The sequence below is a fragment of the Leucoraja erinacea genome, chromosome 14 (assembly GCF_028641065.1).
Source record: "Leucoraja erinacea ecotype New England chromosome 14, Leri_hhj_1, whole genome shotgun sequence".
Taxonomy (NCBI): Eukaryota; Metazoa; Chordata; class Chondrichthyes; order Rajiformes; family Rajidae; genus Leucoraja; species Leucoraja erinaceus.
Window position 1 is genome coordinate 15,871,127 of NC_073390.1, and position 21,164 is coordinate 15,892,290.

Genomic DNA, 21,164 nt, shown 5'->3' on the forward strand with positions numbered 1-21,164 from the left:
GCTGAGTGCCCCCCCCCCCCCCATGAACTGTCTCCCTCGGATGGTCACGTCACACATCGACCCGGCACAGACACATTTGCACTTTAGACTGTTTTGACTGTTTTACTGTTATTTTTATAAATCATGTTTCTCGGGGTATCTAAATTTTATTAGTTGCTTACGTTATGACATTGGGTGGAAGCTGCATACCAAATCTTGTTGCACATATGTGCAATGACAATTAAAAATATTATTATTATTATTATTATTATTATTATTATTATTATTATTATTATTAGCTAGGAGAGTAATGTGCTTAATTTTAAGTTAGGCTGAGCTTGTTTTCCTATGACATATAAGCTGAGAAATGACCTAATAGAGTATATAAAGTTATAATGATAGATAGGATAGATGGACAGTACAGAGACAAAGGAGACTGCTGCTCAGATTACACTTGGTTAGCATACACATAACGATATGAATGTTGAATTTTCCAATTCTGGATAATCCACACCCTGGTGCTCTTCTCCTGCACACCCTTGCCTGGCCACCTAGATTTATTTTCCCTTTGTTCATCCCACTTATCACCTCTCATCATCCCCTCCCTACTGGGCTCCACCTATCCAGGTGGATAGGGCGTGACAATGTCGCAGCGGTAGAGTTGCTGCCTTACAGCGCTTGCAGCAGCTGAGACCCGGGTTCGATCCCAACTACGGATGCTGTCTGTACGGAGTTTGTACGTTTTCCCTGTGACCGCGTGGGTTTTCTCTGAGATCTTCGGTTTCCTCCCACACTCCAAAGACGTACAGGTTTGTAGGTTAATTGGCTTTGTATAAATATGAATTGTTCCTAGTGTGTGTAGGTAGTGTTAATGTGTGGGGATCGCTGGTCAGCATGGACTCGGTGGGACGAAGGGCCTGTTTCCGCGCTGTGTTTCTAAACTGAACTAAACTAGACTATCGCCTTTCAAACTTTTGTTCCACACCTCCCTCTCCCAGCAAGTCCAGCTGCCCATCATCCTCAATCTATCTGGTTCCATTGATCACCTACCAGCCCCTGTTGCCCCCATAGCAGAATGTTACCCTCCACCCGGTTCAATCTGCTATTATCTCCCCATCTAGTTCCACCTAACTCCTACTAGCCTCGATCCCAGCCCCTTGTGTATTGCTAAATGTTGACAATTTTTCCAGTTCCCTCTCAATGCTTTATATGTGTGGGGGCTGGGGGGGGGGGTTTGTGGGGGTGGGGAATTGTGAGGGCAGAGGCGGGGGGGGGGGGGGGGGGGGGGGGGGGGAGGGGGGGGGATGGTTGTGGGGGCGGGGAGGATCTGGAGGCAGGGGACAGGAGGGGTGTTGGGGGGCGTGGGCGGGGCATTGTGGGGGTTGTGGCGGCTGGGGGAGTTGTTGTGGGGGGAGATTGTGTGTGGGGGGGGTTATGGGGGTGGGGGGGAGTTAGCTCGGAGAAAAAAACGGGGAAGAGCCATGGGGGAGAGTAGGACATCACGGGGGAGGGGGGGGGGGAGGGGAGGAGCCAGCGAGGGGGACCAGAGGGGGTGGTGGCTGGAATTGGCGGAGCAATGGGGACTCACAGCGGGCGCTGGTCGTTCTCCTCCACCGAGATCGGAATCTCCGCTTTCCGTTTGTCGACATCGGCGACTCCGGGCTGGGTCACCAACTCTGGGCTGGGCTGGGTCAGGTCTCCGAAGCTGGGCTGCTGCTTGGGGCTGGACTGCTGCTTGGGGCGGGGCTGCTGCTTGGAGCGGGGCTACAGCTTGGGGTGGGGCTGCTTCAGGTCCCTCCGAAAGTCTGGTTGGAAACCTCCGCCGGCCACCCTCAGCTCCAGTAAAGACTCGATGGCGCAGGAAAGGGCGGACTGTCCCGGGGAGTGACAGGGGAAGAGACTAATCTGCGCGGCGCCGACTGGCAGGAGAAGAGATCGATCTGCGATTGCGCGGTTTTTAAGATTTAAGACCTCGCTAAATCTTACGACATTCAACCGATCCGAACGAAACTTGGTGCAATCGCAGCGCAGGAGAACGGTGGGTGAACTGGCGAAAAATCGCAGCACTTTCGCGAACCATTTTTGCACACATAGAAAGATCACCAAACCAGAAGATAACAAGATCAGAGTTTTAGTTATGTATAGATAGATGAGTAAAAAGGATGAAGGTGATGTTTCTTGCTGTATAACTTTAGGATTTTATGGCAGGCAGATAGTCATGATTTGTGCCAACGGTTGTACGACTGGAAGGCCGTGAGTGATTATGTCCACAAACTATCCTAATGATGCACAAGAAGTCTACTGAAGTAAAACATCCTGATGTAATTTTGCACAATGCATTAACATTTCCACAGAGAAGCTCTGTCGGGGAGGTGAGAGGGTGGTGAAGAAATATTTTAATGCAGTGCTGAAGAATAATGAACCTGCAATCGAAAAGCAGGCGAGAGATGCTAGATAGTGAAGGTGTTAATAAGGTGGTGTTAATGCCAGCTTACAAACTGTAAACAATTGTGCTGGAAAGTCTCTGGTCCTTTCCCATCTTTGTACAAAGTGATGTGAAACAGAAAGGGTGATCGGAATCCTATCAGTTCTAGAGGTGTATTGTGTGTGCAGAAGGATGGTGGTGGAGGTTGGCTATTGAAATAGTTTGGTAGTAACATTGAATAGATAATGAAAACTACATCAAATTAAAACTAAAAATAGAAAAATTTGGGGCCTATCGCTTAATTATTTGTAAGTGACAACGCTGATGAGAAAGTGGGAGATAATAGAATATGTGATCGAAGAAGTTAGGATGAATCCTTCAATTTGCCTACATTTGAAAGATTTAGTTTTGCTCTGGGCTTCACATTTTAGGAAGGATAGAAGGACTAAGATATGGTGTAGAAAACAAAATTACAAAAATGTTGAGAGATGGGGATGGAATAAACAACTGGTGTTGTTCTCCTTGGAGGTTGCAAGGTATTCTGATGTTGCAAGGTATTCTGATGGAAGGGCAGAGGGGTTGGAACAATAGAGTTACTCCAGCCCCTGTGTCTTGTTCAGACATCTTAGTTGCACTGATGGAGAGCCCTTCACTTGCAAAAATAACTCAATTTCTCCCTCCTCAGATGCTGAATGTGTCCAACAGTTTCTGCTTTATTTCAGATTTCTAGCATATGCAGTTTTATTGATTTCTATTGATAAATATTTAGTACTTACTTGATGGTGCACTTGTACTTAATTATCATTGTGCTTCTGTACAGTAATATTTTTTAACTGAACCTAATGCAGATTAGGAATTTCACCGTACCTCGGTACATGTGGCAATAAAGTGCCATTGAACCATTGCCCATCAGGATCTTGCCCCTCAAAGCCACAAAACTTCACATCCTTCTGCTGTGCTCTAAAAAACATCAGCTGTCCTGCTTTCCATTTATATTAAATATCAACCCATCTTCCTCCCCAACCTCAGTGCTGCTACTATATCATCTGAATCATTACAACCAATGACATGATATAAATCACGTGCTCTGTACGATAAGCTGAACAGCTAGTGTGCTTTTCACATTCAGGTTTAACAATTCAAAGTGTCACGTTTTGCAAAAGTAAGAGGAAAGATGACTTTGCTAGTTCTTCCACGATGCAGTTCTGCCCAATCTTCCCTGAGTAACTGGTTTCTAATTGACTTCATTTTATGACTTTATAGACCTTTTTCTCAAAGGGAATTGTAGCCGCAATCTTAAAGAGATTGTTAGCATGTGTGCTCCAGATGCCAGTTTACAATGGATCAAAGCCAGGAATTATTACAATATACAATATTTACATGTCACATTCTATTGACAAGTACACAGAAAGCTGCACATTCTAATCTGGGAGTAAATTATGTGTTTGTGTAGAAATGTATAAGAATATTTGGTAACATGAATAAAAAACACAATGACATTTTCAATTCATATATTTAGTGATACAGTTAATACAACTGCAACATAACACACTGATGTTTAGAGCATCTGAATTTCCCTGTGTCTCGATATTTAAAGCAGTCTTTGCCAGTCTTATGTAGGAGGATAACTGACACAAGAGTACCAGATGGAGGAGAATTGAGAAAGACACAAATCACACATTAGCAGATGGAAATGAATGATATCATTGTCCATGGTGAATACTGTAAGTGTACAGGAGGTGATAACTGAGAGACATGAGTCACTCTGCTGCAGACAGCAATATATTGCTCCTTTTCATCTGCTGTATACTCAAGAGTAGGCACCAGGTCATAATGCCTCAACTGCTCCATCTTCTTAGTGTGCATGTGCCTGCAGAAGGTGACAGAGAATTGATTGTCGAGACGCTTACAGAATGCAGTATAAATATGTCCCTCTGTCATCTTGCTAAAGTTGTGCTCAGGGAATTAAACAGTAGGGAAAATAGACTTTAGGCAGTGAAGAAAGGATTGTGCATGAAATGCGCTTGGGTTTCTCTGCATAAAACTAATGATGTAACTAAAAAACATTATTTTAGGAGAACAGGAACTCTATGTCTGGAATAAATGGCTCTCCAGGGATCCTAACAATTGTACCACCCTGGATGCAAAGCACAAAATGCATTAATATCTGCCCTTGTTTCTTAAGTAATCCCTTGATATTACTGAATGCTTCACGATAGAAATCTCTGGTTCCTATCGGATTCTAATCCACTGGTGGCATGGATAAAAGAGGAACATAATAACAGAATAGGAGTGGGAGTAGATGGTACGCCACTGCAGCCTACCCGACCACTCAAGATCATGGCTGTTTGATCCTGGCCCAGCACAACTTTCCTGCCTGCTTACACAAACCCTAATTTCCCCATAGTCTATATAAAGTGGAGAACACGGCTCAGTCCATCAGGGGTACTGACCTCCCCACCATCGAAGAGATCTATAGGAGGTGCTTCTCAAAAATGCAGCCAGTATCCTACACATGCTCTAATTTCACTCTTGCCGTGGGGAAGAAGATATAGGAGTCTGAAACTGTAGTGTCCAGCCTCTTCCCAAAGACCATCAAGCTATTGAACACTATGAACACCAACAAAACTCCAAACAAAGAACTGCTTGGGTTGCACTAGCGATGTTGGGCTTTCTTCTGTTATTAGAACAATATTGTTTTTTTTAATTTATTGAATTTTGTTTTTTTCAAGTAAGTTTATTACATTATCTATTGAGTACTTTGTTTCCAAACCTATTGTGCTGCTGCAAGTAAGAATGTCATTGTTCCATTTTGGTTATATGACAATAAAACCTTCTTGACGCTTGACTAGACTAAATTGGCCTCATTGGTATAATTTAGAGATACAGCATGGAAACAGGCCCTTCGGCCCACCGAGTTCATGCCAACCTGTTCACCAGTTCAATGTTATCCCACTTTCTCATCCACTCCTTACACACTAGCCGTGATTTATAAAGGCCAATTAACCTACAAACCTGTACGTCTTTGGGAAGTGTTCATAAGTTCTAGGAGCAGAATTAGGCAATTCGGTCCATCGAGTCCACTCCTTCTTTATCTCTTTCCTCGACGGAGATGCAATTTTTTTTCGTATCGTATCTCCGTCCGCGCTGCGGCCTAACATCGTGGAGCTGGCAGCCTCTTGCTGGGGATCCAGCTCGGGAGCTCCAACCACGGGAGCCCGCGGGCTTAACATCGTGGAGCTTGTGATCCCTTTGTCAGGGATCGACTTCGGGAGCTCCAACCACGGGAGCCTGCGGACTTAACATCGTGGCGTTCGCCGTTCCTTGGTTAGGGACCGACTTCGGGAGCACCAAGCCGCAGGAACTTCGTTCGCCCCAATGCTGGAGCTTCGACCGCGGGAGAAAAGGAGGAAAGAAGAGAAGACTTTATTGCCTTCCATCACAGTGGGGAATGTGGAGGAGCCACTGTGGTGGATGTTTATGCTAATTTTTTATGTGGTTGTGTGTCTTGTTGCTTTTTTTGGTATGACTGTAAGGCAAAATCAAATTATTTGTCTGTTGCAAAACATACAATAAATTAATTACGATTACAATGGGGTGGGAGATTGCAATCTTCACGTGGATCGCCCTGTTTCAACGAATGCAATATACCTGGCGTGCACAATCAAATAAGATCAAATAGAACAAGTTGTCCTACAACTTTAGGCTGTGCACATTATACGCAAGAAGAAGAAGACTATTACGATTACAATTACATGACTTCCTGACATTTATACTCAAGCCCCAATTGATGAAGTTGAGCATGCAATATACTTTCTTTACCTCCCTATCCACTTGTGTTACGAAGTGTATAGAGAATCTTCTCCTCTGGGCATTTTTACAATTGTTACAGGGTAATGGTAAGGCTACACCTGGGGATCTATGCACTGTTTTAGTCATGTTAGTTAATAAAATCTCGAATTCGAATAAGGGGAGATAATACAAAATAATTAACGCTGTTGCAGCTCTAGCTCAATGCTTGACGGTCACAGTGTAAGCTCTGGGGGCACATTTCACTTCAACTCTGTTTCATCCTAAATAATCCAAGTACACTACATCTACAGGTTCCCCTTTATTCATCCTTGTTACGAAACAGGCTCGACTGGCCGAATGGCCTAATCCTGCTCCTATGTCTTATCATCTTCAATGAACAAGAACACCTAGAAAAAACTATGTTGACTATTATTATGATTGAATATAGTATGATTTTCTAAATGTCCTGCCATTACTTTTTTATTAATAGATAACAGTATTTTCACAATGTTCAATTTTGTCCAACTGGCATATAGTTTCCTGCTTTCTTTCTCCCCTCCTTGAAAAAGGTCTTTATATTTGCAGTTTTCAAATCTGTTGAAATCTTTCCAAAATCTAGAAAGACCATGATCGGTACATCTTCCATTTTAGTATTTCTATGTGGGGGAGGGGGATAGGATAAGGGGGAAACCATTTCCCAGTCACCTCCTGACGAGGATGCGACTATTTTCCGAGTCGCGTCCTCTCCCCCCCCCCCCCACCTCGCAGTTTACCAACTTCCTGCCGGAGACCGGCCAAAGCTTCAGTGGCGGCACAGCATTGGATTCCAGCACTGCCTTACCTGTTTGAAGCTCCGGAGTTTTGGGCCTGCTGCTTCAACATCGGGGAGCTGTGGTTTGCGAAGCTTCCTGCCGCGGGCGGCGCTGACCAACATTGCAGAGTCCTGAGATCCTTTGCCGAGGGCCACCAGCGTGAATCTCCGCTCAGCTCGGCCTGTGGACTTCAGTCGCCACGGTCTCCGATAGGAAGTGGCCGATTCGGAGGTCCAAGCCGCTGAGAATGTTCTCCCGTTCCGACGTCGGAGTTCCATCATCCCGGCGAGAGGGCCTGAATATCGGGCCACCCGTAGCGGCGACAGTGGGGGGCCCGGGAGGCCCTGACCATGGGTGAACAACAGAACAAGAGAGGACGATGACTGAACTTTGGTGCCTTCCCTCACAGTGGGAAATTTTGATTCCGCTGTGTGGGGATGTTTGTGTTAAAGACTATCGTGTTCTGTGTTCTTTTTTTTATTCGTATGGCTATATGGTGACCACACATTTCACTGTACCAATTGGTGCATGTGACAATAAATGTCTTTTGTCTTGTCTTGTCTATTTTAATACTCAAGGATAAAATTATCAGCTCCAGGGGTTTCTTCAACTTTTAGTCTGATCATTTTGTTTAGTATTTATTTTCCAGTGACAATTATTGCTTTAAGTACCTCTCTTTTGTCCTGATCTTTAATTATTATCAGAATGCTTATAGAGTCTTCTACCTGATGGCAGATATAAAACCTTTGTTGAATGTCTCTACCATTTCCTTATTTCTTATTGCTAATGGGAGAAGATACAGGAGCTTGAATGCTTGGATGTCCAGACTTAGGAACAGCATCTTCCCCATTGCTGTCCGACCTCTGAATCGATCACTATTTTTTCAAACTCTTTTCCTGGAGATGCTGCCACGTACTCTTACTCTGAACTCTATCTCATTTGTCAAAGATAAATTGCAAACCTTCAAAAAGACAGCAAGGGATAGGGATAGGCCGAGTGCTTAAAAATGCTTAAAGTCCTCTTCGTGTGGTATAATAATTCTGTGCTTTAAAGAAGGTTGAAACTGAGCATGTGTAAATGACATTCACTGCAGTCGACTTTAGTCTGATTCTCTTCTCTGTTGTCAAAGGACAAATGGCAATCGTAAAACAATAAAATAAGGTCGAAAGGGTAACAGGACATTTGCTTATCTGTAATGGTGTGGAATTGGGCTGTGTTTACTCTGCTGTATCTTTCGGAGGTACGTGATGTATATTTGTCATAAGACCAGTTGGAACAAGGAAAAGTTCTGAAGTGCAATAAATCAAACATCAAAAGAAATTTCTGTAGGAGCAGATGAATCTTTGTTCGTTGGGCAATCTCCTAGACTGCTTCCAGTGATCACTGTATTTGATGCTTTTAAATAAAGTCTTGGTTGTCTTACCCGATCTTTATGTTGCGTTTTAAAGTTTACTTGAACACATTCAGTTATTCATTTGTTGCACTTGCGTTTTCGTTTTGCACTACTTCAGATTGCATTACAATCTATGAGCCAATCTGCTGTTTTGCTTTCACTGGTATAACTATCATTATTGGGCACCCTCTGTGAGCTTCATGAGACCAAGGAATTTCATTGCACCCTGGTGTATATGACAATAAAATCATTATCTTTTAAGTTAACTTCAGCTCCAACAGTGCTTGCAAGAAGAATGTAAAATAAAGCTAACTGAGAATAGAAGCCAACCATCTGTAGACTTAACTTAATTAAGTGAGAATGGAAGAGATGTATTGGGAGGAAGTTAGTGTGAGGTTAGGTTGCAAAAATATTACTTGAAGTACCGACAAACTCTTGTGTGCTGGTGTGCACTGCACACAGTAAGAAAACACCACTCTCCCATCTGAATCAGATGAATTAATGCTTTTCATGATCATGTGCAATATCCACTGAAAGCATCAGGCTGGCAACCTTTGTTTGGGATGAAACAGGGTTGAAGTGAAATGTGTCCCCAGAGCTTGCACTGTGATCTTAAAGCATTGAGCCAGAGCTGCAACAGCATTTACTGTAACAATGCATTGGGAACTCTGCCAGGTCATCCTCATTCAATCAGCTGTTCGGTTCGAAGGTCCGATACACAACTCAAACATCGGGTGACACAAGCAGACTAGGCGGAAACGAAACTGCATGGAGCACAAATTTGTGAAGAAAGTATGCCAAAAATATGATGTAATTAGGAAGTGAGTGTCTGCCACAACAGTCCTTCCCACATGATTGATGTGCTGTTCCTGGCAAAATGTGTGCCAGCTCCCAGCTCACTTCAATACATATCAGGCAACCTTGATGCATTCTGTGTCAAGCATTTGTTACAAAGACAAAGATGAGAGGTGCGAATAATAAGCATTTCTTTGATTAGACGTTTTCAAATATTTAAAGCTATATGACATCAAGATGGACAAATGGAGTGAAGACTCGGAAAGATCCCGATCTAATTGCTGTTCCTGTCAATAACCTCAAACAGGAAAAACATGAACATCTCCCCTGGGCTGTTACTAACCACCAGTGGAATGTTATGATCTGCGAGTCCTACTAGCATTACAAATCTACTATTTTAAAGATACAATAATGTTTCAATACAATGGAAACTGTGCAAATATCCAACTTTATTATGGACTTTAGAGATACTGCATTGAAACAGGCCCTTCAGCCCAATAAGTGCACGTCGACCAGCGATCATCGCTGTATACTAGAACTATCCTACACACTAGGGACAATTTACAATTTTTACTGAAGCCAATTAATCTACATACTTGCACGTCTTTCGAGTGTGGGGGGGGGGGGGAAACTATAACACCTGAACAAAACCCACGCAGTTACAGGGAGAACTAGAAATTCCGTACAGACAGTACCCATTGTCAGGATCGAACCCGGGTCTCTGGCACTGTAGAGCCGCAACTCTACCACTGCGTTATTCTGCAACCCTTCTTTAATTCAACTGCTCAACTCAAAGGACTGGACAATACAGACTACAAACAGATAGAAAAAAGTAACTGTATTGAACACAAATTCCGGAAAGAAAGTATAAGAAAAACATAATGTTGTTATGGAGGGGCCCTGCGTGCCCCTTGACATCTGTCAACTGTGATAGCATTTGAAATGATAGCAAATGACTGGACCATTGATCCAGAGACATAACATCTGGAGACACAAGTTCAAATCCACCATAGCAGCTGCAAAATTAAAATTCAATTAATTAAATCATTTGGAAGCTGAAATGGATTATGGTGAAACCCCGTCTTGTTTGCTGATGCCCTTGAGAAAAAAGAAACCTACTATTCTAATGTGGAAAGGACACAAAGTGCTGGAGTAGCACAACAGGTCAGGCAGCATCTCTGGAGAACATGGATAGGTGGCGTTTTGGGCCGAGATGCTTGTTCAGACTGAAAGCCCGAAATGTTGAGTCTAAAGTGTTATGGTCAACTGGTGCCCAGCCTGAAGCATCATTTATCCATGTTTTACAGGGATGCTGACTGACACGCTGAGTTACTCCAGCACTTTTCTCCCTTTTGTCCAAATCAGCATCCGCAGTTACTTGTTTCTATATTCTAATCTGGTCTATTCTATAAGTTTCACTGTACCTTAATTGGTACATGTGACAATAAACAGACCTTTGATCCCAATTGCTCAGCTGCTGGTTGAATATTTAAGGGCTTCAGAAGTGCCAGAGCAAGTCAGTTACATGATTACTAATGCATAATTAAAAAAAATAGAAATGAAAAATTATATACATCCCAAAATGACACTGGAAGTTGTAAAGTTAGAACAAACTCCATTACGTCTCAAAAGCATTTTATTGATCGTGGGTAAGGAAACCTATTCCTTATTATTATCCTAGATGGAGTAATCAGTTCCCTTCCATGTTAAACAACATTTGGAAAAAGCACTGAAAATAGCAAGGGAATAGAATCTGAAGAAGGTACTTGACCTGAAACACCACCTATCCATTTTCTCCAGAGATGTGGCATGACTTTGTGTCCTTTGGAGGGTTTCAAAGTTTATTACTAAGTGTAGCCTATTGGAACCACTACTGACCAAAAGGCTGAAGGGTTTATCTGCCAGGCTAAGTAGATGATAAGAAAATCAAAACAAGTGATATACATATCTAACCATGTTCTCACCAGTATATCGTTTGTAGATATATCACTCGACAACAATTGTTGGAGTCTCCAACCCACTATTTTTGTGGAGATAATAATAATAATAATAATACATTTTATTTATGGGCGCCTTTCAAGAGTCTCAAGGACACCTTACAAAAATTTAGCAGGTAGAGGAAAAACATGTAAGGGGAATGAAATAAATAGTAGAGACATGACTAGTACACAAAGTAAATACAGAATTCAATACAAAACACAGTATGAGGCAATTAATGCACAGATGAAAAGGGACGGCACGTGGGGCTAAGGATAGGCAGAGGTGAAGAGATGGGTCTTGAGGCGGGACTGGAAGATGGTGAGGGACACGGAATTGCGGATCAGTTGGGGGAGGGAGTTCCAGAGCCTGGGAGCTGCCCTGGAGAAGGCTCTGTCCCCAAAACTGCGGAGGTTGGACTTGTGGATGGAGAGGAGACCAGCTGATTTGGATCTGAGGGACTGTGAGTGTTGGTAGGGGGAGAGGAGGTCAGTGAGATATGGGGGGGGGGGGGGGGGGGCAGATGGTGGAGGGCTTTGTAGGTGAGGACACTGCACATCTCGTATGTGTATGTGACAAATAAACTTGACTTGACTTGACTTGAGGATCAGGATTTTGTAGGTGATCCGGTGGGAGATGGGAAGCCAGTGAAGTTGTTTAAGGACTGGAGCTCTACCTTGGTCGGTGGCCTTACAGATCCATAACAGCCATAGAGGCTCAAAACTGAGATGTTGTGGCTCTTCATCAGCAGCAGGATTGGATGATACCACTATCTTGGACACAACACATCACTCATTCTTTCATTTACTTTAATCCAGGCTCAGGCTCTGGTTCAATGAGAAATGTATGCAAGGGATACATAGACCATCAAGGTCAACTGGTGCATGGAAACACCATCTGTCCCACTTTCCTGACTCTTATCAATGTTCTTTCATTATTTAAGAGTCAAGATCCCTGAACGTCTTTATAATAACATTATGGAAAGAACATTACCACACTGATTGGTGGTATAAGAATCACTCTCACCCACATAATGAAAGTGAATTACTGATCTTGGAAGTACTGTACTTCTCCTTTGGAAAAAAAAACGTCTTTCATTTCAGCTGAATGATCAGAAATATATTGCATTGCCCACATCTTGTTTGGAACTGCTATCCACTTGTGATGAGTTTGCTCCCAGCAAAGTTTCAGCCCTCTTTGAGGGTCTACCATTGCCCCAGTTTCAGCTCAGCCTTCATGATGTGTTCCATTGCTTAGTGTTGCAGGAGAAGCTAATTCAGTACGATATTTTCATTAATGTTGGAAAAGAAAACAACAAAATGAGAATGCTTGCAGTGCCACATTTGCAGAATGATGGTATTACCTCCTCACTAAACATGTCATTATGTCTTTCGCTTGACTATTTATCGCACAGCAATCTCAAAAACAGTTTTGAAAAATTCCTTGGTGACTCAGTAACAATTGTGCAAATAAGCTTTGAATAGAATGAGAGCTACTTCTTTCATGCCTATCTATTTTGAGATTATTTCACATCTAATATATATACCAAGGTTAGATATAAAGGATTTGCAATCTAGTTCAAACATCATGGAAAAGGCTCAGATCCTCGTTCTTCACTCCCCTCTGTAGAATTAGGCTTCTGCCACTGTTTTATCACCTAGGAACTGCAACCTCCAGAAATCGTTTCTCAATATGTGTATGACAAGGTTGTGATCGAGTGAATAGGTCCATAGAGAGACCATCACTAAAAGTGGCCACTCAGCCCACTGAGTCTGCTGACCATCAAGCATCAATTTTTACACTAATCTTATCCTAACCCTTTTAATTACTAAACGGTCAAAATTGTTTATACTGACAGGAAACTTGGTAGCAACAGGGCACAGATTAAAGGTAATTGGTAAATGGATGAGGAGAAGTGTTCTGATATAGAGAGTTTGAAGGATTGGGAATTCACTGCTTGAAAGTATGGTGGAAGTTAATCTAACATTAGTTTTTTAAAGTGGATCGAACAAAATTTTTGATGGGGAGAAAAGTGCAGAGCTACATGAAAGAGAATGGGTTGGTCAGTGAATTGATGGCCATAAATGTCCCCTCTTGTGTTGGTGAGTAATAGTATCTTGGGGAAGTTGATGGGAATGTGGGGAGAATAAAACAGGTTAGGTTTTTACAAAATGGGTGCTTGATGATTGATACACCCAGATTTGGTGGGACGAAGGTCCTCTGTTCATGCTACATGGTTCTATAGCTCTATGAAAGATGGAGTGAAGTGAACTCAATGGTATATCTTTGCACTAAATCAGTGGTTCCCAACGTGGGGCGTACGCCCCACAGGGGAGCAATTTGATTTTTAAGGGGGGCAATTGAGCGCGACTGAGGAGGTCTGGGTCCAAATTTTCGATTTTTATTTTTTTGGATTTTCCATCAGGTAAACATATGTAGTTTATGTTTCAGATGTTATTTTGAGTAAATAATTTTTTGGGGGTAAAAAAGGTCTTTATTGTGTAGTTATTACATAATCACCGCGCCATCGCTCTTCATGCACGTCGCACGAAGCGCGCGAGGTCATGGGAGAACCTTATTTATTGAATTGGACTTAGAAATGCGATTCAAAGAGCTTTTGCTAAGTTACCCTTATAATATCTATTTCCTCCGTTTTCTCTCAAGGGAAAGCAATCCATTTTCTGAGAATGATTTCTTTGTCTGCTCGTGCTAAAATGAGTAGTGCAAGCAAGAAGAAAGTTTGTCAGTATTCAGAGGAATATTTAAAACTTGGTTTCATACCCGCTGTCCATGATGAACGGTCACCTTTCTGCCTCTTATGCCAACAATGCTTGACCAACGAATCAATGAAACCAGGTCGTCTTGAGGCGTATTTGAAGGCGAAACGTAGTGCGTATGTAAATTCAGATTCTTTATTCAACATAAAAGGAGCGATGGCATGGCTTTGTGATGAGACAGAAACTAAATACCCAAATTCAACCAGCTTTGCAAGAAAACTGTTGTTACCGTTCCCATCTTCATATTTAGCTGAATGTGACTTTAGTGCTGTAAATGATTTGCTACTGAAGAAAAGAAATCGACTGGATATCACTAAACGAGGAGATTTGAGACTGAAGCTGACTAAATTAGTGCCTAATATAAAATCTCTTTGCAGCAGGCATGAAGCACAAGGGTCTCACTAACTTTATTCTAATTATCTTGAGGTGAGCTGAAATGGTATTTTGCATTTGATAGGTACCTTTACTTTATTGTACAGTAATTAAAATGATCGAAGTATTACAGAAAAAGCTTCCATTCAAATTAGTTTGTGTTGTATAACATTTCAGTTCTCTATTATATGTTTTGAAACTTTATTTGCTGTTTTCGTATGAGACAATCCACAAATATTTCAATATTCTAATATAGAAATTTTCTCTCTCTTTATTACCTGTGAATACTCTTTTATTATCATATTTATCATTATTATTATTTTAATACCACCTAATGTTTTTTTCTTTTTTTTTTTTTTTTACAATTTTTTAGTAATTTCTTGCTCAGAAGTTTAACTGATTTTTGTTTATTTCATTTTTCTATTTCATGGATGCCATGTTCTTTTGAAGCTTGTTTAAACCAAGGTATTGGCGTTTTAAGCTTCTTCAGCTGAAACGGAGTTCACTTTTTAAATGATAAGAATTATATATCACCATATGGGGGGGGGGGGGGGGGCATCATCAGGATTTTAGAGGTGATTAGGTGGGGCATGGCCAAAAAAAGGTTGGGAACCACTGCACTAAATGTTGTACCCCTTATCCTTTACCTGTGCACTGTGGATGGCTTGATTCTATTCATGGGTAACACGCAAACAAAAGCTTTTCACTCTACCTTGGTACATGTGACAACAATAAACTAAACTAGTTTATTATTTTAGTTTAGCACTTCATTGTCGCAGATGGCTGTGGGGGCCAAGTCATTGGGTATTTTTAAGGCGGGGATTGCAAATACTTAAGGTAGACACAAAGTACTGGAGTAACTCAGTGGATCAGGCAGCATCGCTGGTGAAAAGGAATAGGTGACGTTTCAGGTTGGAACCCATCTTCAGACTGATTGACATATACTTAATTGTATGATGGGTGATGGGGAGAAGGCAGGACAATGGTGTTGCGAGGAAAAGATAGATCAGCCATGATTGAATGGCAGAGCAGATTGGATGGGCCAAATGACCTACTCCTGCTCCTATGATTCATGAACTACACTAAACTAAACAAGCATTTTTAAAGAGGTTCTTCCTTTATTGTGAGAGTCCTTCCATGATAAACCTGGGCCAACTAAAAGCAATGAGAAGTCACCCAGTAACAGGGAGAGAAATCAACCCACCAGCTGAGGACTCAGACACAAGGTGTGAGTGGCAGAAATGATGTCAAATGCAGGATTATCAGAGATCATCACGCTTTGCTATCAGGTCCCCTCACAAACAACAGAGATGCTTCTGTATGGTGAAATTTCTCATCACAAAGAGATTTATAACAGCAGACTTGGTAATGACAAGAGCCCATTGTGCTTGGAATGGGTATATTCTGGTTAGCAGACACTTTGTGGTCAATGTAACAAAACATCAAATTAGTCCCTGCCACCCACTGCAGGAGCGCTGACAACTTGCACTGCAGATCTTGTTGTTTGCCTTCAAACCATGCTCTATATTTGGAGATGACATACAGAAAGAAAATCATTCAGCCGATAGTGTGTGGCTGGTTTAAAAAATTTCCAGCAGCAGTTTGCAACATTACAATAAATCCTCCCTTATGCCCCTGTCCCATTTAGGAAATCTGAACGGAAACCTCTGGAGACTTTGCGCCCCACCCAAGGTTTCCGTGCGGTTCCCGTAGGTTGCAGGTGGTTGCCGGAGGTTGCAGGTAGTGGAAGCAGGTAGGGAGACTGACAAAAACCTCCGGGAACCACACGAAAACCTTGGGTGGGCCCAAAGTCTCCAGAGGTTTCCGTTCAGGTTTCCTAAGTGGGACAGGGGCATAACTCTCAGTTTACATTTCCTTGTCAACCAACCAATCATTTTGGTTGCAAAAGCTTGTCATCGCGAGGACTTAATTTTATTAAGGACCAGGTATTTGTTGCTCTCTATGCAGAAGCAATGTTAAGAAGCTCTCGCCTGAGAATAACAGCTCAGTCCAGTCAGTTTATAGGTTGAATGTAATGAGGGGTAAAAGACTGCAATTCAAAGCAATGGTACAGCTTTAAAATACATCAGTCTGACACCACAGGATGCTACCTCCGAATATAGGTCCTTGTTGACAGCAGCGAACACATTTGATAACTCAAGGCATAGCTTCAGAATACGGTGACAAATGTCATCAATGTTGGCGGAGGGGTAGATGTACACCTCCTGAAGGATGTGACTGTTGTTACAATTTTCATCGGGTCAGGTTCCTGGGAGGTACCCTGTGATGTTTTACTTTGGTAAAGGTGCTTTGTAAATGAAACTTGTTGCTGTTAGAAATTGTACATAGAATCCAGATGAGACCACACCCAAAATATTGTGTACAATTCTGGTCTCCCTGGACACATATATTTGTAATGGAGGGAATGCAGCAAAGGTTCATCGATTGATTACTGAAATGGTTAGGTTGTTGGTTGAGGAGAGATTATGTGGGGCACAATAGGTCCTGAGGTTAGAAGAATGAGAGGTGATACCATCAAAAGCTTTAAGGATGTGACAAGAATCATACGACGTGGGAAGTGTAAGCTCTTACCCATTCCAACATTTATTAAGCTCATGGCTGATCTATCTCCGGCCAATTTCCAGCAGTATACCGACATTTTTTGACTCCTTTATATATCAATCTCTACTTTGGATGCTCCAAGAACAGTCCCTCTTTGTAGAATTCCAATTGTTCACCATACTGTAAGACGTTTATCCTTATCTCCGTTAAAACTGGCCTCTCTCTCATTCTGAGACTCTCCCTGGACCTACACTTCTCATGCAGAGAAACATCCTCTCTGCATCCAGCTTGCACAGCTTAGAAAATGTTTAAAGTTTCAATGAGTTCCCCAATTAATTCTTAAGGAATTGAGGCCTAATCTACTCAAACTCTCATTAAGTAGGAAACCCGCAGTCTCTGGAATCAACCCAATGGTTCCGCTGCATTTTATCAATGGCAAGTACGTTTTGTTAATAAGAAGATCAATAACTGCACACAGGTGTGGTACCATCAAGGCCTTATACAATTCCAACAAGACTTGCTTTTTTCCTGTCTTCAATCATAATAGCATACATGTATTATCCCTTGATAAACCTGCATGTCTGTTTTTAGTGAGCTTAGCTAGATTCTTTTGTATTTCAACATTACCCTTTGTCTCACCATTTACATAACACTTGACTTTTCAGTATCAGAGTGGATCATGTATTTCTCCACATTACATTCAATTTCCCATGTTCTCGCCTACTCACTCAGGTTCCTTTCTGAAGCTTTTTTACATCATCCTCACAAATGCACATAGTTTAGTATTGTCAGCAAATAGAAAAAACAGCCATTTGGACCCCTCAACCAAAGGCAGGGCTGACATTTGTCCTGCAGAGGTGTCTAGAATCAGGGTTACTTGTCTCAAAACAAGGGGTCAGCCAATCAGGGGAAGAAATGTCTTCAGCCAAATGGCTGTGATGGTTTTCTCTATCCAAGAGTGCTATGGAGGAGCAGTTGCCGTGTGTAGCCAAAACGAAAATCAAGAGATTTTTTAAAAGGAATCAAAAAATATGAGATTAGTGCAGGTTCATGGTTCTGAGGTAAAATATAATATTGATTAGCATAGTAAGCACAGGAGCCTGAATGGCCTAGATTAGTTTAGTTTAGAGATACAGCATGGAAACTGGTCCTTCGGCCCACTGAGTTGAAGTTGACTAGTGATCGCCCATTCACACTTGTTCCATGTTATCTCACTGTCTCATCCATCCCCTGCACACTAGGGGCAATTCTATTTTTGCAGAGGCCAATTAACCTACAAATGCGCACGTCTTTGGGATGTGGAAGGAAACCAGATCTGCCTCAGTGAGGGAGCGGCTCTGCCAGCTGCGCCATTGTGCCTACTTCTTCTTTCTCTTTTGCTTTTATGCCGAACTGCTTCACAGATTCAGTTTTGTTCCTGTCCTTTCCTGCCTAACTTGATGCTTCACTGAAGATGCAGCTATTGATATCCTACAAGCAAAATACTTGTCATTCTGGTGAAGACTACATGGACACTACTGTCCGCTTCCAACACTTGCTTTAGTCACATTAGCAGAATGGTCCTTGTCACCACAGTGGTGTAGCTGCTAGAGTTGCTGCCTCCCGGCTTCAGAGACCCAGGTTCAATTGTGTCCCTGGGTGCTGTCTGTGTGGAGTTTGCATGTTCTCCCTGTGACTACGTAGGTTTCCTCCGGGTGCTCCGGTTTCCTCCCACATCACACGGACATACAGATTTGCAGGTTAATTGACATCTGTAAAATTGGTCCTAATGTATAGGGAGTGGATGCGAAAGTGGGATAATATGGAACACGTTATAAATGGGTGATCGATGGTCAGCCTACACTGTGGCCAAAGGGCATGTTTCTATGCTGTGCCACTAAACTAAACTAAACTTAATTGTATCTTGTTTGGCTTTTCTGCTCCAGTGGCACTTTCTCCATTCTTGTGCACTTCATTTGAACCTTCTCACTTCCACTGTTCATTCTCTACTGCCTGCTTAGGTACAATTAGAATTGTTTAATTGAAACAATGTCATTGATGGGATTGAAATGTGGCTGGCCTGGTCGAAAGTTATTGCCTATCCTTATTTATCCCTGGGAAAGTGGGGCTCAGCCCTTTCTTGAACCACTGCAATCTGTGTGGGTGAGGATACCTCCACTTTACTGATGGGTCAGGCCTTCCAGGATCTGGACCCGCTGGTAATAAAATGATAACAATATTTCCAATTAAGATGTAGGGAAATTTGAAGCTGGCGTTCACTGTTTGTGCTACCTATAGTTTCAAGGTCTAGAGCGAGAGTTGCGGAGGTGAGCCCACTTACAAGACAGGCGCGGGCATGTCAGAGAGTACACCCCATTATGGTAAAGTCTATCTTGCAGGTTGAAAGAAATGAAGGGCTTAAATCTGTGCCCTTGGTGGAGAGCTTTGTCCACTGTCAACACAGGTCGTTAAAAGTATTACCACTTCTACTGGCAATGGTAATTACCAGTGGTGGGATGAAAGGCCTGTTTCTGTTTTGCAATCTTCAATGATTCAATGTCATAAAACAACAGAATAAATTAATCTGAGTGACCATTCAAAATGGGCAATATAGGCCCTCTGCTCAAGTTATTTTTGTCAATGCAATTAGATATTGGACATAGGATTCAATGCAGCCATTTCAAACGTTCAACTTCTAAACATTAGTAATTGAGACCAAACTATTAAAATATTTCTTGGTTGAATAATGCTTAGGGATGTGAAAATTGCCAAATAAATGCAAGACATTTTCCAATTATCTGAGATTCAGCAGTGTTACCACAATTTTATAGCTGTAATGACTATGTGAGAAACTAGGTTAGCGGGGAGTTAGATATAAGTGGTTATGTTTCATGGAGTTCATTATGAAACAGAATTTTAATTGCATTTGTGTTGATGCTTGGCAGCTTGGTCATGAAAACCAACAGCTGCATGGCTAATGAATGATCATCTTGAACCTTTTTGTTTACAGCATGCTACTGGGTGCAAGCTGGCACATATATCTGAAAACTGAATGTGGAGCACAGCCAATTTTATAAATGAAGTTTAGTGGTGATTAGGGCTCTGCTCCCTGCATGATTCACCCTGTAGAACATACCGCAAAGAACCCCACTCACCTACTGCGACATAGGAATAATATTAACATAAATTATTTGACTACATTAAATTAATTCAGTCATTCAATTTTTTATGAACGTTAATTGCTCTCCTTTGAGCAAGAATATTTTTTAACACTGGGATGAAGAGGGAATTGAATGTCCTCTGTCCCACTCCCACTTTTGACCTATCTTTTTTAACCTCCTACAGAGTTTTAATGTAGTTTGAGGCAGCTCGCCTCATCATTCAAGAGGGCACACTAAACTCTCCAAGATCTACACTGAGTTCAACAATTGCAGGTAGTAAATTCACTACTCACACTTATGTAACTTCTGGACCCATCATTGTCTTTGCTACGTGTTCCCATTACAACAGTTCTTTCCTTTGCATCCCTTCTCATTATTTAATACACATTATTTCATTCCACCCCCACCCCACATCCCTAGCAATTCCTTTCTCCACTGCCTACTCCTAGTATCAAAAATGTGTTTTATCTCCCAACCTTTCTCCATCATGATGAAATGTCATCAGCCTGAAACATGAACTCAATTTTTCCTTCTCCACAGATGATGATTGGCCAGCTGCTTGCTTTCATTAACGAGTGAGGACTTGGTTTCTTCACCACTTATAGTTTCCTTTAAAAGAGTTCCTCAGGCTCCTGGAATATACTGATATTGAAGAATGGCACATTCTGGTTAGTGGAATCTACAGTCAATTTGATAAAAAAATCAAATAATTTCTTCTGCTGGAGCGACAACTCGCACACTGCAAAGCTTGCTCTTTGCATTCAAACCATGCTCTATATTCGGGGAGAGCATACAGAAAGAAAAGAATTCATCTGATAGTGTATAGCTGCTTTTAAATCTTCTAGCAGAAGGTTGCAACACTGGAATAAAACTTCTCTGCCTCTTAGTTTACATTTCCCTGTCATCTAAACATGCATTTTGGCTGCAAAACTTTGTCATCAGGAGGACTTAATTTAATTAAAGGTCATGTCTTTGTCACTCTCTATGAAACAATGTTCTCAGCTGAGAATAACAGTTTAATTTATAGATTGCAGTTAGCAAGGAGAAAGAGGTTACATTTCAACGGAATGGTACAACTTTATAAGACATCAGTCTGACAACACAGTACACTACCTCTGAATATAGCTCCTTATTGACAGC

At 41.9% G+C, this 21,164-nt stretch overlaps 1 protein-coding gene across 2 annotated transcripts in view; it reads right to left on the reverse strand.

The window, feature by feature from the left end:
- Window positions 1–21,164, reverse strand: part of LOC129703318 (sodium/hydrogen exchanger 9-like) — a 435,915-nt gene that overhangs the window by 106,462 nt on the left and 308,289 nt on the right. The window lies entirely within an intron of this gene.